The sequence below is a fragment of the Micromys minutus genome, assembly GCF_963924665.1.
Source record: "Micromys minutus genome assembly, chromosome: 30".
Taxonomy (NCBI): Eukaryota; Metazoa; Chordata; class Mammalia; order Rodentia; family Muridae; genus Micromys; species Micromys minutus.
In genome coordinates, this window is record NC_137965.1 from 12,238,830 (window position 1) to 12,258,542 (window position 19,713).

The window sequence follows — 19,713 nt, forward strand, 5'->3', positions numbered from 1 at the left end:
CTTTCCACAGTACCAGCTCTAGAAAGGTTAATAGAAGGAAAACTCCCACACAGGGAGGGAAACTACACCCAAGAAAAGGCAAGAAATTAAAGTTTTCACAACAATGCTAAAAGAAGACAACCATAGAAACATAATTCTACCTCTGACGGCAAATATAACAAGAAGCAACAAAAATTGGTCTTAATATCTCTCAACATCAATGTACTCAATTCTCAAAAAAAAAAAAAAAAAAAAAAAAAAAAAAAAAAAAAAAAGAAGAAGAAGAAGAAGAACATGGCTTAAAAAACTAGATACGTGAACAAGCATTTTGCTGCATACAGGAAAGATCTCAGTGATCAAGGCAGCCACTAACTCAGAGGAAAAGCTGGAAAAGTTTTTCCACACAAATAGTCCCAAGAAAGAGGCTGGAGTAGCCATTCTAATAACCAATAACATAGACACTCAACCAAAAGTTATCAAAAGATGGGGAATGACACTTCATACTCACGAAAGGAAAAGTCCTCCAAGATGAACTCTCGATTCTGAACATCTAAGCCCTAAATGGAAGGGCACCCACATTTGTAAAAGAAACATTACTTAAGCTAAAAGCACACATGGTGCTCCCTGCTGACTGACTCCAGGGGAGCACTGACCTCAGCTGCATGAGGTGCAGCAGGAAGTAGCAAGCTGAGCCTGGGAGGGAGCACTAAGGCTGGGGCCAGGCAAGGAGGAGACTGAGCTCCTGACTGGCCTGCCTTCCCAAGTGGGGGGGGGAGGCAGTTTCCAAGGGCAGAGGCCAAGGAGGAGGCTGGGCAGAAGCTGATGGAGAGCTTTCCTGAGCTGGGGCCCTTGGATGAGGAGCTCCTGCTGCTGTGCATGATGTTTTGTGCCTAGATTATTTGAGATGTGGATTTTTGATATGAATTCATTTGAAAAGCCTCTTTGGGGATATGACTGTGATTTCTGATGAAACTAAATTGGAATAATTTTCATGATATTTGTGTGTGTGTGTGTGTGTGTGTGTGTGTGTGTGTCTGTGTGTGTGTGTACGTGTGTGTGTATATTTTTAATATTACATTTGACTTAAAGTGCCATGAGAAAATCTCATATTGCAAGGTGGTTCTAGCCACCTCCTTGGTTTGGGTACTCTTGGCTATGTTCCTGCTGCTTTACTTCAGTGAGTGCAACAAATGTGAAGAGAAGGAGAGAGGCCTCCCTGCTGGGGATGTTCTAGAGCTAGTGCAGAAGCCTCACCAAGGTCCTGGAGAAACGGGGAAACCAGTCGGCATTCCTCAGGAGGATCATGAAAAGATGAAAGAGCTGTTGAAAACTAATCATTTCAACTTAATGGCAAGTGAGATGATTGCATTCAACAGATCCTTACCAGACGTGAGGTCAGAGGGGTGAGAAGCAAAGGTGTGGCCAGATAACCTTCCCACAAGTGTGGTGAGTGTTTTCCACAATGAGGCATGGAGCACACGTCTGTGAACAGTCCACAGTGTCATTAATCACTCTCTGAGACACATGATAGAAGAGATTGTTCATGTAGATGGCGCCAGTGAATGAGACCTTCAGAAAAGACCTCTAGAGTGTTGAGTGAAACAACCTAAAGTGCCGGTTCACGCAATCCTGAATGGAACAATGTTCTGGGTTGATCAGAGCTAGATTAAAGGAGCTGCTGTGTCCACAGGCCAAGTGTTCACCTCCTTAGATGCTCACTGCGAGTGTACAGGAGGATGGCTGGAACCTCTAGTATCCCGGATCAACCACGACAGAACAGTGGTGTGTCCTGTCATCAATGTGATCACCGATGACACTTTTGAGTATATGGAGGGCTCTGACATGACCTATGGTGGAGTCAACTGGAAGTTCAATTTTCCTTGTTGGTATCCTGTTCCCCAGTGAGAAATGGGCAGAAGGAAAGGTGACCAAACTCTTCCTATAAGAACACCTGCAATGGTCGGGGCCATTTTTCAATAGAGTTTACTTTCAGGAAATTGGAACATATGGTGCTGGAGTGGATATTTGGGGAGGAGAAAACCCAGAAATTCCCTTTAGGATTTGGCAGTGTGGAGGAACTCCCATGTTGGTCATGTGTTTTGGAAAGCTACACCGTACATGTCTCCAGAAGAGACAGGGCAGATTCTCAATGACAGTAACCGACGGCTTACAGAAGTATGGGTGGATGAATTCAAGAATTGCTTCTATAAAATTTCTCCAGTGTTACAAAGGTAGGTTATGAAGTTCTATCATCCAGACTTGGTCTGAGACATGAACCACAATGCAAACCTTTCTCTCGGTACCTAGAAAATATTTGCCCTGATTCTCAAATTCCTCATCACTATTTCTCATTAGCAGAAATACAAAATGTGAAAACAAATCAGTCTAGATTACATGGCTAGAAAAGAGAATGAGAATGCTGGAATTTTTAATTGTATAGTATTAGAGGTAATCAGGGTTTATTCTTACACTGCCAACAAAGAAATTAGAACAGACCACCTTTGTTTGGTTATTTCCAAACTTAAAGCCCAGTTACCATGCTCAAAGGTATGACCAAGTGAAATTAACCCTACAGCATATGAATAGTGGTCAGTGCCTGGATAAAGCCACAGAAGAGGATAGCCACGTGCCCAGCATTAGAGAATGTACTGGAAGCCGGTCCCAGCAGTGGCTTCATCAAAATGTCACCCTTCCAGAAATTTACTGAGACCAAATTTACAACAACAAAGAATGAAAGAAGGATTGACTGAACTACCTTGGCATACATTTCTGCTGAGGTTCATTAAGGTTTATCAGCCATTAAATCTCAGACTCCTCTAGCTTGTCATTTGCTATGGACCAGCCTTCCTGTCCCAGGACATGAGACTGCAAAGTAGAGAGACTCTGCACACTGCTGTTTACAGGACTGGAAGTCTTCATCAAGAACAGCGGCAATGCCCTCAGATCCCCAAACAGGCACACGGGTGCTCTTGGGATAGATGCACTTTTCATGGCTTGTGTGCACTTCAGCCATTTCTGCTGCCTGTTTCTAATTGTTCCCTAATTCCCTGTACAACCCTCTGCAGCAAGGCTGAGAAAAAGCTTGCATCCAGGCAGGGGAAGCAGTGTATGAGAGGGCCCTGCAGGCTGAGGCGAGAGGGGAGGGAGAAAAAACAAAGGGAGGTCAGAGTGTGGACAGTAAAGCAGGGTTCAGTGGGAGGATCTGCTGGGGTCCACAGGGCAGGTCTCTCACACCCAAGGATCCTTTCACACAGCCATGAAGGCTTAGCTATAAGGATCAGAGAATCCTTGTTTGAATCATGATGTGATTGCAGATAGAGCCGATGTACCATCAGCAAGCCAGTGCTCTCTGTGCGAGAATGGGTTCTAAAAAAAATTCTGTTACAAGGGACATAGTGTTTTCTGTGGTATAGTCTCGACATCCAATCTAGCCAGCTGTTGAGTTTTCTAACTAGCCTGTGGTGAGTCAGAAGGCATTAGGCCCAACTATACTGGCTGGTTTAATGTGTGAACTTGACACAAGCTGGAGTTATCACAGAGAAAGGAGGCTCAGTTGAGGAAACGCCTCCATGAGATCCAGCTGTAAGGCATTTTCTCAACTAGTGATCAAGGGTGGGAGGTCCCATTGTAGGTGGTACCATCTCTGGGCTATATCTTGGGTTCTAGAAGAAAGCAGGCTGAGCAAGCCAGGGGAAGCAAGCCAGTAAGTAACATCCCTCCATGGCCTCTGCATCAGCTCCTGCTTCCTGACCTGCTTGAGTTCCAGTCCTGACTTTTTTTTTTTTTTTTTTTTTTTTTTTTTTTTTTTTTTTTGTGATGAACAGTAACGTGGACAGTGTAAACAGAATAAAACCTTTCCTCCCCAACTTGCTTAGTTGTCAAGATGTTTTGTGTGGGAATACACACCCTGACTATGACATCAACAGAATCACAGAAGAGACCTTTAGGATTTTGGAGCAAAGCTCTACCATCATCTTCATACAACTATTCTCCATTTGAAAAACAGTTCTTGGCCTGCTATTGGGCCTTAGTGGAAACTGAACATTTGACAATGGGACACAAAGTTACCCTATGTCCTGATCTGCCCATCGTGAGCTGGTGCTAAAAGACCCTCCAAGTCATAACGTAGGACATGCACAGCACCAGTCTATTATCAAATGATTGGGCTGGGGCAGGCCCTGAATCCAGCAATTTACATGAAAAAGTTGCTCAAATGCCTATGGTTTCTATTCCTGTTACAATGCCATCTGCTGCCAAGCATGTGCTATAGCCTGATGGGGTGTTCCCTATGATGGGCTGACTGAAGAAGAGAAGACTAGGACTTGGATTACTGATGGTTCTGCACATTATGCAGGGACCACCCAGAAGTGCACAGCTGCAGCATTACAACCCCTTTCTGGGACGACCATGAGAGATACAGGTGAAGGAAAAGCTTCACAGTGGGCAGAAGTTCAGGCAGTACATATGGTATTACAGTTTATTTGGAAGAAAAAAATGGCCAGATGTATGATTGTTCACTGACTCATGGGCTGTAGCCAATGGATTGGCTGGATGGTCAGGGACTTGGAAAGATCAGGATTAGAAAATTAGTGAGAAAGACATCTGGGGAAGAAGTATGAGGTAAGATCTCTCCAGATGGGCAAAGGATGTGAAGCCATTTGTGTCCCATGTAAATGTTCATCAAAAGGTTACTTCGGCCAAGGAAGAGTTCAGTAATCAATTGGATAAGATGACCTGTTCTATGGCCAGCCAGACTCCTTCCCCAGACATCCCTGTCATTGTTCAATGGATACATGATCAAAGTGGCCATGGTGGCTGAGATGGAGGTTATGCTTTGGCTCAACAACAAGGACTTCCACTTACGAAGGCTGACCTGGCTACATCTGCTGCTCAATACCAGATCTGCCAACAGCAGAGACCAACATTGAACCCCAGATATGATACTATTCCTCAAGATTACCAGCCAACAACCTGGTGACAGGCTGACTACATTGGACCACTTCCTCTGTGTAAACAACAAGGTTTTGTTCTTAATGGAGTAGATACTTATTCTGGTTTGGATTTGTCTTTCCTGCCCATAATGCTTCTACCACAACCACCATCTATGAACTTATAGAATGTCCTATCCATCGTCATGGTATTCCACACAGTATTGCTTCAAACCAAAAAAAAAAAAAAAAAAAAAAAAAGTTGGACAGTGGACCCACAGTCATGGAATCCATTGGTCTTACCATGTTCCCCATCATCCAGAAGCTCCCAGTCTTATAGAAAAAATTTGAAGACACAGTTACAGTGTCAATTAGGTGGCAGCAGCATGGAAGGCCGGGGCAGAGTTCTTCAGAAGGCAGTATGTGCTTTGAATCAGAGTCCAATATATGGCACAGTTTCTCCCATAGCCAGGATACATGGGTCCAGGAATCAAGGGATGGGAAAGGGAATAGTTCCATTCACTATCACTCCTAGTGACCCTCCAGGAAAATTTTTGCTTCCTGTTACCACAACTCTAGGTTCTGCTGGCCTAGAAGTTTTGGTTCCAGAGCAGGGAGTGCTCCTACCAGGAGTCACTACAAACTTTCCATTGAACTGGAAGCTCATACTTCCCCCTGGTCATTTTGAGCATCTAATGCCCTTAAAGCAACATGCTAATAAAAGAATAATAGTGTTAGGAGGGATGGTAGATCCAGATTACCATGGAGTAATTGGATTGCCTCTCCACAATGGAGGTAGGAAGTATTATGTGTGGAGTGCAGGCAATCCTTTAGGATGTCTCTTAGTACTACTAAAATCAAAGTCAATGGGAAAATACAACATCCTGATCACAGCAGGATAACAAAGAACACATAATCATCAGGAATGAAGGTATGAGTCACTCCTCCAGGAAAAAGAGCCAAGACATGCTGAGGTGTTTGCAGAGGGTAGAGGAAATTCAGAATGGGCAGGAGAGGAAGGTAATTACAGATACCAGCTAAGACCATGTGACCAATTGCAGAAACAAGGATTATAAAGTAATATGACTGCTTCTATTTTACTTTGTTAAGGACACATTTGTAACATCACTTGGTATTTAAGTTGAGATACTAAAAGAATGGTTCCAAGGGACATTGTCCCATTGTAATTTGCAAATGGGTTTGCAATTGTATGAAGAATAGTTATATCATGTTAGTTGTAAGCATGACCTTGTCATTGTTTCATGTGGACATGAGATATTATTTGTGTCAAGTAACAAGGGGTGGATTGTAGTGGCTATTCCTGGTTGTCAACTTGACTATTTCTGAAATGAACCACAATCCAGAACTGGGAGGCTCATTTTAGATCCTGAACTTGAGGTATAGAGGCTATGAATCTTAGGACACTAAGGCAAGGAGATCTCTGAGCTCCAGGTCATCTGGGACAAAGCAAGTCCCGGATCCAGGCACGGTGGTACACACCTTTAATTTGGGACACACCTTCTGTTGGAGACCTACATAAGGACATTGGAATAAGAAAGACTTGTTTTCTTTGCCTTCCTGCCTTGTGAGACTGAGCATCAGCTAGATCCTTGGACTTCCACTCACAGCTGCTGCTGACCATTGTTGGGGAGCTGGACTACAGACTGTAAGTCACCAACAAATTCCTTGCTATACAGAGACTGCCATAAGTTCTGTGACTCTAGAGAACCATGACTAATACACCCTGTTATTGAGTCCATTTCTTCACTGTCATTAGTGTCTATTACCTCAGGATTCAGATACCAAAGGTCACCTGAGACATCCAGCCTTGTATACTGAGCAACTTTGTAATTCTTTGACTTTCCATACAAAGACAACCATTGTTGGATTAGCTGGACACCAGCCTGTATGTCTTTCTTCTAAATCAACTTTCTATATAAGGAGATTCACTGTATATATTCTGCTACACTAGAGAAACCTGACTAACACATCTGTCATGTGTTTAAGAGCATGTAGGTTTCAGAAGTGAACCTCTTTTTGATGTGATCAGTAGAGGCTCATTAGCAGTCAATTTGGAGGACTCAGGACACCATTGTTGTCTCTGTCAATTTTCCTCACTTAACAATACTCTGCTTCAGTGGGCAAGTGCATTGTGTCAGTGTGGTTACTCATGCAGGCACTAGAATTCATCCTGCTCATTACAAAATGTCTGTTGTCCATGTCTGTGTGGGTGTCTGGCATACAGGTTCAGGTGTGCTGACAGAGGGGACCTGAACACCGGGTCTGATATGGTGGAGTCGGAATCCTGGTTGTCCACTCTGTCTCACTTTAGTGCCCAGGTTCTCCACAGCATACTGCTGGGTGACTGTATTTTTGGGATGGTGCCCTGCCCTTCTAGATCACAAATAGAAAAGGTGGCAGGCTAGTCAGTGCTGTAGTAAGAACTGAGTCTAGAGGGAGCAGGCAAGGAGAGCAGGCTTGCTTCATGGTCTATGCTGCAGTGAAGTTGAAACGAGTCAGTGAGGACCCTGGTTCTTTTTACCTCTGATGGGTCCTGCCTCCTTTCGCAATCAATGGGCAAGGATGACGATTCAGTGGTACCCGAATCAGTAAATGTGATCCATCCCAGGAACGGAACAAAGGGCAAAGTTTCATCACCTCACAACAAATGCAGAAACTGAAAACGTGTGAAAGCTCAACACACACAGTATCCAAGTCAACAAAATCAGAAATGAAAAGGAAGACACAACAACACAAACTGAGGAATTAAAAAAAAAAACCATCAGATCCTAGTACAAAAGCTTAAAATCAACAGAACTGGAAAATCTGGATGAAATGGATAATTTTCTTGACAATATCAGATATCAAAGTTAAATCAGGATCAGATAAAACATCTAAACAATCACATAAACTCCAAGGAAATAGAAGCATTCATTAAATGTCTCCAAAGGAAAAGAAACCCAGGACAAAATAGTTTTAGTGAAGAATTCTATCAGACCTTCAAAAGGACCTAAGACCAATACTTCTCAAGCTATTCCACAAAATGTAAACAGAAGAAACAGTAGCTAACTCATTTTATGAAGTCACAGTTACCCTGATACCTAAATCACATAAAGGCCCAACAAAGAAAATGAACTTCAGACCAATTTCCTGTGGTTCAGGTAGGCCTAGTTAGGAAGCCAGATTCTCGATTGAGGCAGTCAGAGCCCCATCAGTGGTAAATGAGATGGCAGGAAGCTTCCCAAACTCTGGAGAATCAGGTCTCTTCATGCTACCATAAGCAATGCACAGCCCCCCAGGTTATTGGCCATACCCCAAGTCCCGCCTCCACAGGAGGATGTGACATGGACCTCAGCCTGATCAGGGCCAAGTCCTTCCTCTGCAGGTAGGCATGACTGTATGTAAGCTCTAGGCAGAAGCAGGACAGCCTATAAATATGTAGACAAGGTCTTTCCAAGCCCTGAGGGCAAGCCAATAGGAAATACTGGTTGTCAGACTCTGAAACATTTCAAAGCTGTATTTATACAAGAGCTTGGGCTGAAAGGAAAGAGAGACACCCATGAAAATCATTCCTCCTCCTGAGTTCCCTTGGCGACCTGTGGCAGTGGCAGAAAAGCTCTTCCTGCCAAGACCAGCCACGGAGCACTGAACCCAGGGGCCCAAACCTGTGAAACACTAACACAACAGAAACGCTGCCTCTAAGTGTCACAGAGCTAAGGGGAAAAGCATAGGGCTCCCTTCAACACAGGATAGTGATTGTCTTCAGTAGGGAGAATAGAAGGAAGGGAAATGGGGAGGAGGGGCTGACTAGGAAGCATTGGGGGAGGGACATCAATGGCAAACAGCAGGGCAAAAAAGAGGATGATGGGGTAGGGACCTGTGATGACAGATAAGTGTGAAGAGGAAATGAGGAAGTGAGAAGAGGGGCCTGACCTGGTCTCTAGGAGAGGCTGGGAAAACTGCCAGAACAAACAATCAGGGCACCTATTGGGGAGAGGCCAAAAAATTGAGAAAGAGACTTATACTTAAGCATTGGCAAGACTCCTAAGCCTGACTACATGGGCGTGGCAAGTCCTGTGACAGGAACTGGCCCTGCTGCTCCCCGCCCAGTCCCCTGCCCGCCTCGCCTTTGAAACCTCATTCTTTACTCTGTTCCGTTGGGGGCGGGGGGAACACTGAGGGCGCAGCTGCTGCAGGTGAGTGAGATGAACAGACCACGGGGTGAGGGAGCCCTGAAAAAGTATGCTAGGCTTTCAGTTCATAGTTAAATTCTCTACTTGCCCTCAGTGAAAGGGCCCTCGGTCCCCCGGGAGGGAGGACCCGAGACGCGAGGTCCTGGAGGGGATTCCCATTAACAAGTATGAAAAGGCGCCCTAGAAACCTGCTAGGCTGGAGAGCGCCAAGTTCTGATTTCACAGCCCAGGTTACGGAATTTAGACACTGGGTCCGCGGGACTGCACTGGGGATTCCCTATTTTCTCCGCAGCTCTGGTCACACCATAGGCAGCAGGAGCTCAGGAAAGACCATGGCCAAGGCAGCCACCACCAATCTTTCTCTGAAAAGGAGGCTTCTGGTTCTGCTGTTTTGTCTGGGGACCACGCTGTCAACTGGTGAGTTCCCAGGGTCTACATGGGGGGGGGTTGGGGCACCGAGCAAGGACCTGGCTAAGTCAGAAAGTTCTTGCTGTCCTGGGCTACCAGGAAGCTCCTGGGCTTCTTCTCCACAAACACAGCGACTGGGAACCCTTGCTCTGCCTGGCTCTACTCCCCCCCCTCCCCCCAAACTGCAGATCGAATGAAGAAGTTATGAAAAAAGTTAGGGCGGGAGGGCGGAGAAGGGCTACATGTCTGAAGACCACAGAGGACAGAAGAGATTATCTGGTGATGTCCTCAGCACCACGGGTGTCCTTGGGAAGTTTAAAGCCTTGTCTCCAGGACAGGATGTGCTGGGCACAGTGCTAGATTCCTCCAGGACAAAGGCTCAGATACCTGGCCTGGACCTAAGCTCTGAAGATTGCCTTCCTGTGGATCCCCACAAGCTCTGCACCATTTCAGGACCTTTGTGCCCTTGACCTGTCTTTTCCACCTTCCTGTTCACAGTCTGTGGCAGTGCTCCTGCAGACTCAGGGACAGGCAGCCAGACCACTGCCTTCCCATCCCCCCTTTTTCTTTCCCTTCTTTCTGTCGGTTCTTTTGTTTGAAAAGGCTTCACACTATTGCTCCCACTAAGAGCATCAGACACAATCCCTTCTCTGCCTTGGTACCAAGTGCTGAGATTACAGGTTTGCAACACCAGGCTCAGCTTCAGTGCCTTCTCTCCAGAGAATCTGGCAGTTTGCTGATCACAGGAATCCCGTGTGTCCAAAGGATGATGAGAAAGCTGCGGTTATAAAGTACCTGCTTCACAACCATGAGACCCTGACCTGATGCCTGGATCTCCTCCTGTGAAAGAGCTGGGCTTGGAGCTCTGGGCTTTCTTTGTCAGTCAGTACAGGGAGGTCCAATGGGAGGGAAGCCTGGGCCCTGGAAAGCCTGTCTAGCCTACTTGGTGAGTCCAATCAGCTTAGAGAGCTTGTCTGAACTGCACTACTGTGGCTCTTTTGTAAGGCATTATGAAAAAGTTTCCTTTACTAAGCCTAGAGGTCTAGGTGTAAATTCTTCCTTCTAAGACATTTGATAATATGATTAGGTTTTAATTGGCCCAATTAGATGCCAGGCATTTTTATTTTAATATCCTGGATTATCAAGTGTTAATCATTTGTCAAAACGATTTCCTTTAATCAAACTTCCCGGTGGATTTTTCTTACAGATAAGTAAAGTGCATCTCATGCTGATCCAGCTAAGTGCCAAGGCTGTGTCCTTTCGTTCACAATCACAGGGCTAGTTCTTGGGCTCCAGAGGGCTTAGGTTCATCTTCCCCAAATCTGCTGGTGGGCTCTCCTTAGTGAGTAGGAATCCCAGCCTCTCCAGAAAAAATTCAAGCCTTAGGAGTGTTGTGACAGGGAAAGTAGTGTGTGGGAAACCACAGAGACAGGAAGAAGACAGGTGGATCAGGCTGAGAGGGGAAGGGAAGAGGAAGCTGGTTGAAGGGAACAGGAAAGGAGTCTCTAAACCTGCATCAGTCAACTTCACAGCGGAAGGCTTGGGAGGGAGGTGAAAGAATTTTTTTCTGTTTTTTTTTTTTATAGTACACCTTTTGCATTTTTAGTGTAATCATATTACAAACTTGTTAAATGTTCCTTTTATAAGATATCATTTAATTTTGGAAGTCAGTGCTGAGACATACACACACATGACAGCAAATACGGACACACTAGGTCAGGTCTGATTCCTTGTGCAGTCTGCTTTACAGGTTGGCTCTAGGGAATTGTGTCCTCTTTAGCTGTTAGTGAAAGTCTGGAAAGCCAGAGGCCATTAGCATGCTGAGAAACAAGGGTCTAGAGGAGATTAGCAGATTTCGGCTCCAGGCAGGTCACAGACAGAGATCTCCGTGAGAATGGACCAGCTGTGCGGTTTAACGTGGGCGAACCTGAGACCTGATGCCCGGCAAGTGCTGTGTGAGGGCCCAGTGGGATGAGAGGAGACTGAGCTCACAGCCTGCAGCTCCCCTTTCCGTGCCAGGCCGCAGCATTACTTCAGGAGCTTTCCTCAGCGCCAGGCTCCATGTTGAATTCACCGTGTGTTCTGATGCCTCCCTTTCCCCTGTGTGTTCAGCTAGATTTTCATCCCCAGGAACATGGATGCTGTCTGACATATTTTATACTTCAGTACTTGACAATCATCATAAATGTACTTGCAAAACTCCCTGGTGGCACTATATGCACTTGAGTCCTACCAAGTCCAAATAGTCAAATATGGCACAGAACTAAGGATCCAGACCCTCTTGTTTAGAGCCTTCTTCTCTTCCTGAACCTTTTCCAATCTCAGAGATTCTGAGTGTTAAGAAACCAGGACTCCTCTAGACCCCTGCACCCATGCTGGACCTCACCTGCATGTTTCTCTCACAGATACAGACTCTCTAAGTTGCAACTTCACTGTCAAGTATAGAAACTCAACCGGACAGTGCTCAGTGAATGGAAAGCCTCTCCTTCAGCTTGATGGTGAAAAACATGGAAAGGAGGGAAATGTCACTGAGGTATGTCCTGATTTGTCCAAAAGCCTGGAAGATGCCTTTCAGAAGATGATGGACCTGGAATCAGGGCAATTCAGATCCAAGGGTAAGTATGAGACAGAATGCAAAGATAGACATTATAAATAAGTAGGGGGAGGAACCGAGCATATGTAGGAAGGAAGCCATGGATGTATCTGCATGGAAGAACTGAATGTTTACCCAACATTGAGGTACATGGTACCCAGTGTGTAAGAAACTGCAAGTCAGGGAGGAAAGAATAATAATCCCTAAGCATGTTGAGAAAGATTTGACCACTGAGGGTGTGATGACTCTATCAAGGCTGAAAGATGACATTGTTGTGTGTCATTTGCAGAATGTCCCACCTTGCAGGTCACCATTGAATCTGAATATAATCAAGGAAAATTCATTGATGGATTCTGGGCCTTCAAGAGGGATGGAGAGCATCAATTCTACTTTTATCTAAAAAACATGAGCTGGACAGAGAGTCAGTGGAAGAATAACAATGAACTAGTCCTAAGTCTCAGGACACTCTCCAAGAAAGATTTCAGTCACTGCCTCAAGAAACTGGGGACATACTTCAGAGTCTTGACAAGTAAGTAGTCAGGTAGATTATCACAAGGAAATGTCCACAGAATGAAAAGGCATGCCAATTCTCTTGAAAGTGTGATGATTTCCCTATATGGACATCAGCCTGTGTGTATAATGAGCCTCAAGTCTAAAGTTTTTCTAATTTTTTTAAGGATCAACAATAAAGGGCCTGAATACCACGCACTATACATCTGACATCCAGATTCTACCTGCAATGAACAGTGCCCAATCAACATTCACCACCCAGTATCAAATTATAAGTGTGGTGATTCCATTTGTAACAATAGTAATCATGAATGCATTGACCCCATAGGAGTCTCTGTGGTTGCTATGATTGTGAAGAAAAAAGGTAAGGAAAGGCTGGGGCTCTCAGTCTTCTTCTTGGTATATTAATCAGCTAAGGACATAGGAGCCAGGTCCCCAGGGTCTAATCCAAGCCACTCCCTATCACAGTGGCTCTTTCTACTAGAATGATGACCCAGTTTAGTCTTCAGCCGCCACGCCACAGTAATGCTGAGATGACCACTGTCAGGCACAGGAGGCAGCCAGAGTCTGCACAGCTGTGCTGTCAGAGGAAGGATGGAACAGGAAAGTCCTCCCAAGATCTCTGGCTGTCATAGCTCTGTTGAAGAGTCTGGGGTGATTTTGATAGGTCTGCCTTTTCGTGTAATTTTAACCTTTTCCCTTATTGTTTTACATTATACTTTTTTTGTTTTTTTTTTCTTTGTTTTGTGCATTTGTGGTTTTGACTATCATGTGAAGAAGGAATTTCTTGCCTGGTCCAATCTATTTGGAGTTCTGTAGGCTCCTTATATGTTTATGGGCATCTTATTTTTTAGGCTAAGGAAGTTTTGTTCTATAATTTTGTTGAAGATTTTTACTGGCCCTTTAAATTGGGAATCTTAGCTCTCTTCTATTATTACCTATTATCCTTAGGTTTGACCTTCTCATTGTGGCCTGGATTTCCTGGATGTTTTGGGTTAGGACTTTTTGCATTTTCTTTGACTGTTTTGTCAATGTTTTCTATAGTGTCTTCTGCCCCTGAAATTTTCTCCTCTATCTCTTGTATTCTGTTTGTGATGCTTGTGTCTATGACTCCTGATTTTTTTTTTTTTTTTACTACGGTTTCTTTCTCTCGGGTTGTCTCCCTTTGCGATTTTTTTAATGTTTTTATTTCTATTTTTAGATTCAATTCCTTTATCTGTTTGGTTAATTTTTGTGTTTCCTCATTAAGGGTTTGTGCCTGTTAACCTGTGGTGTCCTGTGTTTCTTCAAGAGAGTTATTTATAACTTCTTAAAGTCTTCTAACGTCACCATGAGTTTGATTTTAAATCATAATCTTGCTTTTCCAGTGTGCTGGGGTATCCAGGACTTGCTGTGGTGGGAGAACTGGGTTCTGATGATGCCAAGTGGCCTTGGTTTCTGTGGCTCAGATTCTTGAACTAACCTCTCACCATCTGCTTATGTCTGGTGTTAGCTGGTCTTGCTCATTTTGACTGTGTCTTGACCCTCCCGTAAGCCTGTGTGTCAGCACTACTTGGGGGACAAGGTCTCCCAACAGGGTCTAGGTACAGAGGCTGTGACACAGGGTCAGCTCATGGTGCAGACAGAAACCAGAAAGATACGCTATCAAACTGCTTCTTGATTCCTGTGTCCTGAAGGCTCTGGGAGGGTCCATCAGAGCAGAAGTAGTGGTCTTATCTGTGCTCTCAGGTGTGTGAGCACTTCTGGGAGGCCAGCTCTCTTCCAGCAGGGTCTGGGTACAGAGAGCTGTAGCCCAGGGTCAGCTCTGAGCAGGTGAAAATTGAAAGGTTTCCTGACTTTTTATGTTTCAATTTGTTCACAATCTTTGCTTTGTTAGAGTTACAGCTCCAGAAACATCTGAAGCCTCATCTTACCTGAGCTTGTAGTGGGAGAAATATCTGTGAAGAAAAATGGAAGGGAAAAGGCTTAAGCAGCTGATTCTGTGGGCATGATGTGGGGTAGTGACTGAGAAATTAGAGTAGGAGCTGAAGCTGATGCCAGCTGCACACATTAATTCACGCCCCTTTTGTCACAGGTGTTCCCTGCTGCACCTCTTCGCATGCAGCGTGACCGGCAGTGCTCATCTTCAGCTGCCAGGTGACACTTGAACACTGCCTGTGACTTCTCAAGGAAAGGAAGCAAACGCATTTCTGATGGCATTTCTGAAATCTGTTCTGTTGACTTTGGACCAGACGGGTGGAACCCCAGGAGCCACTCAGGGTGGCTGTCAGAGCCTCATGCACCAGGGCGTCAGAGTGCACTAGGCTGTGTGTGCTGGTGTAGATGGTGGGGATGGATAACCCTGCCACAGCGTTATCTCCATCTAAGCAGCGTCTAATCTAGACGATAAAAATCATACTGGAGATTAAGTGAAAATCAATGACACCACTGAACTGAAACCAGACACAGGTTGTGAGCATGAGCAATGACTGTCCCTGAAAGAATGAGTAAATGTCTCCACAGCGCTCCCAGGCACCTGTTGAACGGTTGCAGGGGGAGCACTCTTCCCCCTCATGATCCCACACTGGCAGTCCTTAGGAGGACTGCAGTTGGAGGGATGAGCAAGACCTGACAGGAAGGAGCTGGTTCAGACATCGCCTTGCATCTTATGGGAGAGACTTATGAGAAATTTAATACCCTGGTTTAATAACTTGAGAATATCCTGCAAATGAGGAGTCAGGGTGTGAGCTGTACTTTTCCTCATATTCAGTGACACCGTGAGCATCTGTCCCAATCATTACTGACACACAGGGTCTCTTTATCTAGGGACAGGTGGGTGTGGAGGGAAAGTACAGTGCACAGACATCAGAGGGCCTTGTATATAGATGAGGAATAATTATAATGGGGAGGGACTTACAATCTTCTCTTCTCCCAGGTAAACCAGGTCCTGATGAGAATTCTGGATGCAACTGGTAGATTTTTAAATTTATATTAGTTGTAGCTAAATTTTTGGGAGTGTCTTTAAGACCATGTATATAGCATCAGCTTCCTTGTGTAGTTGACAGATGTATAGTGGTTCCTTTTAGGGGTGTGGAAGAGTTTCAGGGAACCCTTATCTTTGGTTTTCATCCACTGATCCTATTCTGGACAAGGGCATTGCTCTGTGAAATGGCACAGTGCTCAGACTCTGGGGTCTCCATATCCTCTCAGAAGCTGTTGTCTACTTTTAGAGCTACCCAACTGTCTCTATGCTGGGGCATGGCCAACCTGGACATAAGGGTGACAATCCTACTGTCAGCCCAGCCCTTGATCCTCATTGCTTTAGGCTTCTTGTGGTGGCTATTGAAAACTCAGAACTCAGTTACAGCAGACTTGAAGGACAGATGGTGGTTTAATCTGTTACATAGTTTCATGACTGACCAGCTCACACCCCAAGACACCTATGAATGTGGCCAAATCAAATGCAAACACTTCTAAAAATATTTTGAGTCAGTTTTGGAAATATATTTTGTGAACTGGATTGTATGGTCCTCAAGCATGAATTAGGAGATCACTTTGTGTTAGAACACCAAAAGCCTGGATACTTCCGATGAAGAAAAATGGAAAAAAACCCAGATTCTAAATCAATCTTAACTGTGGCAAGACTCCATTGTTGTGAAGTTAAATGTCTCACAAACTCAGATGAGGTTACAAGCAATAATCTTGCCAAACTACAAATGTAATTAAACAAGTTTTATTTTTTAAAGCATAGAGTTTTCATTAACTGCCACAAATCTACAGAACCTTCTGCTTTTTTACAGTCCTTTAGAAACCCTTCAAACGAAATTACTTGTTCCTACTAATCTTTCTTACCAACCTGCACATTCCATTAATCAGAAATGCGTACTGATATTAGGATTTTTTGTAGGTGGGGGTGGGGGGTTTGTTAAAGGGGCCTGGGGAGGAGCTGCTTCCTTTCTTTGTTCAGTTGCTGGTGTATCTTCTTGTTTTCCTAGAGGTAACAACCCCTGAGCATAGCAATTCCTCCCATGTTTTCTCTTTTACAAATTGTGCTTAGATGCACAATAGTTCAAGTGTTTAACTGTCATTGGTTAATGTGATTTTTCACACCAATGTTCAAAGCCTGGTAACATTGCTTGTATGATGCTGGTATTTCCTTTTTTCTTCACGAACTTAAAATGATTAATTGTGTTAGCTTTGATTGCATCTTTTAAATTAAAGGAATTTTGAATTAAGCTTGCATATTTTCTGGCTTAATTATTAGCTAATTTAAGTTAAATCCTTTGAGGGACATTGTCACGCAGAGACATCACATTTCATCTATCTATAGGTGGTGAACTGCTATAGCATTTCAAAGACACAGGCAAACAGCTGGCTCAGGCTACAAAAAGTTATTGCATGCATGAGCAGGAGTTCCTTGAAAGAAGAGCATCCACAAATTTAAGTGAGTGAGCCATCCTCAGGGATGTGAGATGCTGGAACGCCAAGGTCCTGAGACATATTTTCTTGGACCATCTTTGGTCCCCTCATGAACCCCATATTGCCTATGTCTTTGTGTGACCTAACATTTATGTAATTATTAGATATGTCCTTAAAATGCATGAAGAGACCCTCCAAATCTCACCAGCTCAAAAGCTAAGGATGTTATCAGATACCATTTGGCCCAGAATTGAGATTTGCCAAAATTGATATAATGCATCTTTCTGATGTCGATATAGATTCACTTGAAAGATTATTGCATTAATTTGAAAGATTATTGGTTTATGACTTTCCTTGTTTCTTCACTAAGGAAAGTTCATAAACGGGGAAATATCACATAAAATATGGGTAAAACTAAATCTGTGCTCACTTTGGTAGCCTGGCCATGGTCTTTCAGATTTGCCTCCAGAATAAAGTGTCCCTTATCCTTGAAAGAAGGGGTCTTTCTCTAAGACATGGAAGTTGTTGGCTATTTTGTCACACAAGTTGGGAGAAAGGTTTTTGCTGAGGTGGACTCCCTTGTAAGTTTTATATATATATTGTGAACTTATAATACTTTGTATTCTCTGGAAACCTTTAAGGCATGGACATTCTCAGGCCCCCTTCTGAGGACCTCCAGCAGCCAGATACCTCTGACAGACTTCCCTAGTTGTCATAAGGGTGTTCCAGCCTCTGTAAGGGTCATGAAAGTACCTAGCCCCTCAACAGGACCGCACATTATGTTCTTTTATGGTGAAAAGTCTGGTCCAAAGCCAACGATTCCTGAATAGGAAAACTTAGGACTCCCTGGTCCTCCCACAGAAACCCACCAATTTCTGCATAGAAAAACCCATCAGTTTCTGAGCTCCCCCAAGATCAGAACTTGAAATCCAACTAATCTTCATCCTGGATACCTCAACCTAGGGAATTCTGTCCCGAAGAAACCATCTACCAGTCCCTCCCTTGGTTCAACCCTGCTGTGCAATCCCTCCCAGGAACAGTGGCAGTCACTGTTGGAATTGTTCCTCTTCTGAACCCTGGACCTTCCTAATGAATCTCTTTCATACAGTTTGCTTCCTGTGCCTCGATCATCAGAAGATGGCAAGAACCAATGAAAACTAGAAGAGAAGAGGCAAAGAGAAAAAGCAGGCTGAGATCCCTTAGTGGAAATTTAATGTTTTTAAGTTTATTTTTGATGGTGGTTCTTAAATGTCTTAACCTCTTTTGTAGCCCAAGACCTAGCAGTGATCGTGAGAAAGAAAGGATATGGGTGGGGTGGGGTGGGGTGGGGTGGGGGAAGTGGATCTGTTTAGAAAGGTTGTTTGTAGCAACTCCTGTCTTTGTTGTCTGGAAATCTGCAGTTCAGTTCACAGGCCAGCAGGGACAGCTGGATCCACTCACACACACTTTCCAGATACACCAGCAGTCTAGTTGGACAGAGCCTGGAAAGCAAACAGGAATCAGCAGCAGTGGCACTACCAAGCAGGGACAGCCAGGTCTCAGCCTGGGCTCAAGTTGGCAGGAGGGACCTGGAAGGACACCAGGAGATGTTCTTGGCTGTGCCTCCCTCAGGGAATCAAAGATCAGAAGAGCAGTGAAGACTCAAGACCAAAGCATTGCACAGGAAGCTGTACCAGGAAGCCAAGCTCTGTCTCCTTCGCTTTGCCATGTGTCCTCTATGTGTCTTGCTTCAGCACGGGTCTTGTTTCTGTATGTGCATCTAATCAGCCCGAGTCCACATGGTGCCCACAAAATGGAGCTCAACTCTGCAGTGTAAGGAAGACCGATTCACATGTGTTCTTAGTAAAGAATCCTTTATCATGTACCCTGTTATGTGTTTGCCATAGCAGAACACCCTCTCTTTTGTGACTGCTCCAGTCAAGTGTTTCTTTATGAGTCTGTCTTACTGTCTCACAGGAGTCCACTTCAGGACACTCCATTCCTTGATGTGTTTGCCCCAGCAAAACACCATCTAACTTTCCAAAGAACCATTAAGTTTCCACCTCCCCTGAGCTCCTCAGCTCAGTGTGGGATCTCCTCCCGTGGGAGCGACAATGCCTCTGCTGAGGAGGCTTCATCCTGGATCTTCATGATTTCTGCGTTCCAGCATCTCAGGATGTCCTTCCATTAGGACAGGATGTCCTTCCATTAGGACACTGTCCCATCTCAGAGCTGTGTGGTTCCTGAGCTCCTGAGTCTGAGGACACCCTCCCATCCAAGCAGAAAGACCAACGGAAGCTCAACACTGTAATAGGAAACCCAAAGCACATATCCCACAATTAGTTTTCATCAAAGTGCACACTTACTGGATGCCAAGATGTCTCAGGTACAGAGCTCATGCAGAACCTTGAGAGGCACCCCGTGAAATCAAGGAATGAACAGTAAAGCCTCTTAGGGCAACTTGGGTTAGAGAAGAGAGCGTCTGTAGCATAAGGAAATGTTTTGAGAGCAGGGGGGGGGGTGGGGCAGCTTCAGTTTGTTTCCTGATGTTCCAGTAAAATACTGTGCAGCAAGTGTGAGGAAAAGCCCACATCTAGGCAGGAGAAGTGCATGACAGGGCACTGCAGGCCTCGACTGAGGGGGAGGGAGAAAAAAGAAAGTAGGTCAGAAGGTGGGTATCTGGGAAGTACTATCAAGCAGAGGGAGGCTGGTGGCAGAGGAGCCA

At 44.7% G+C, this 19,713-nt stretch overlaps 1 pseudogene across 1 annotated transcript; it reads left to right on the plus strand.

Annotated features, from left to right (window-relative positions):
* Positions 1 to 1,612: 1,612 nt before the first annotated feature.
* Positions 1,613 to 2,532, plus strand: LOC308439769 (polypeptide N-acetylgalactosaminyltransferase 1-like; annotated as a pseudogene). The gene has a single exon. The product of its transcript is annotated as a polypeptide N-acetylgalactosaminyltransferase 1-like (transcript).
* The last annotated feature ends 17,181 nt before the right edge of the window (positions 2,533 to 19,713 follow it).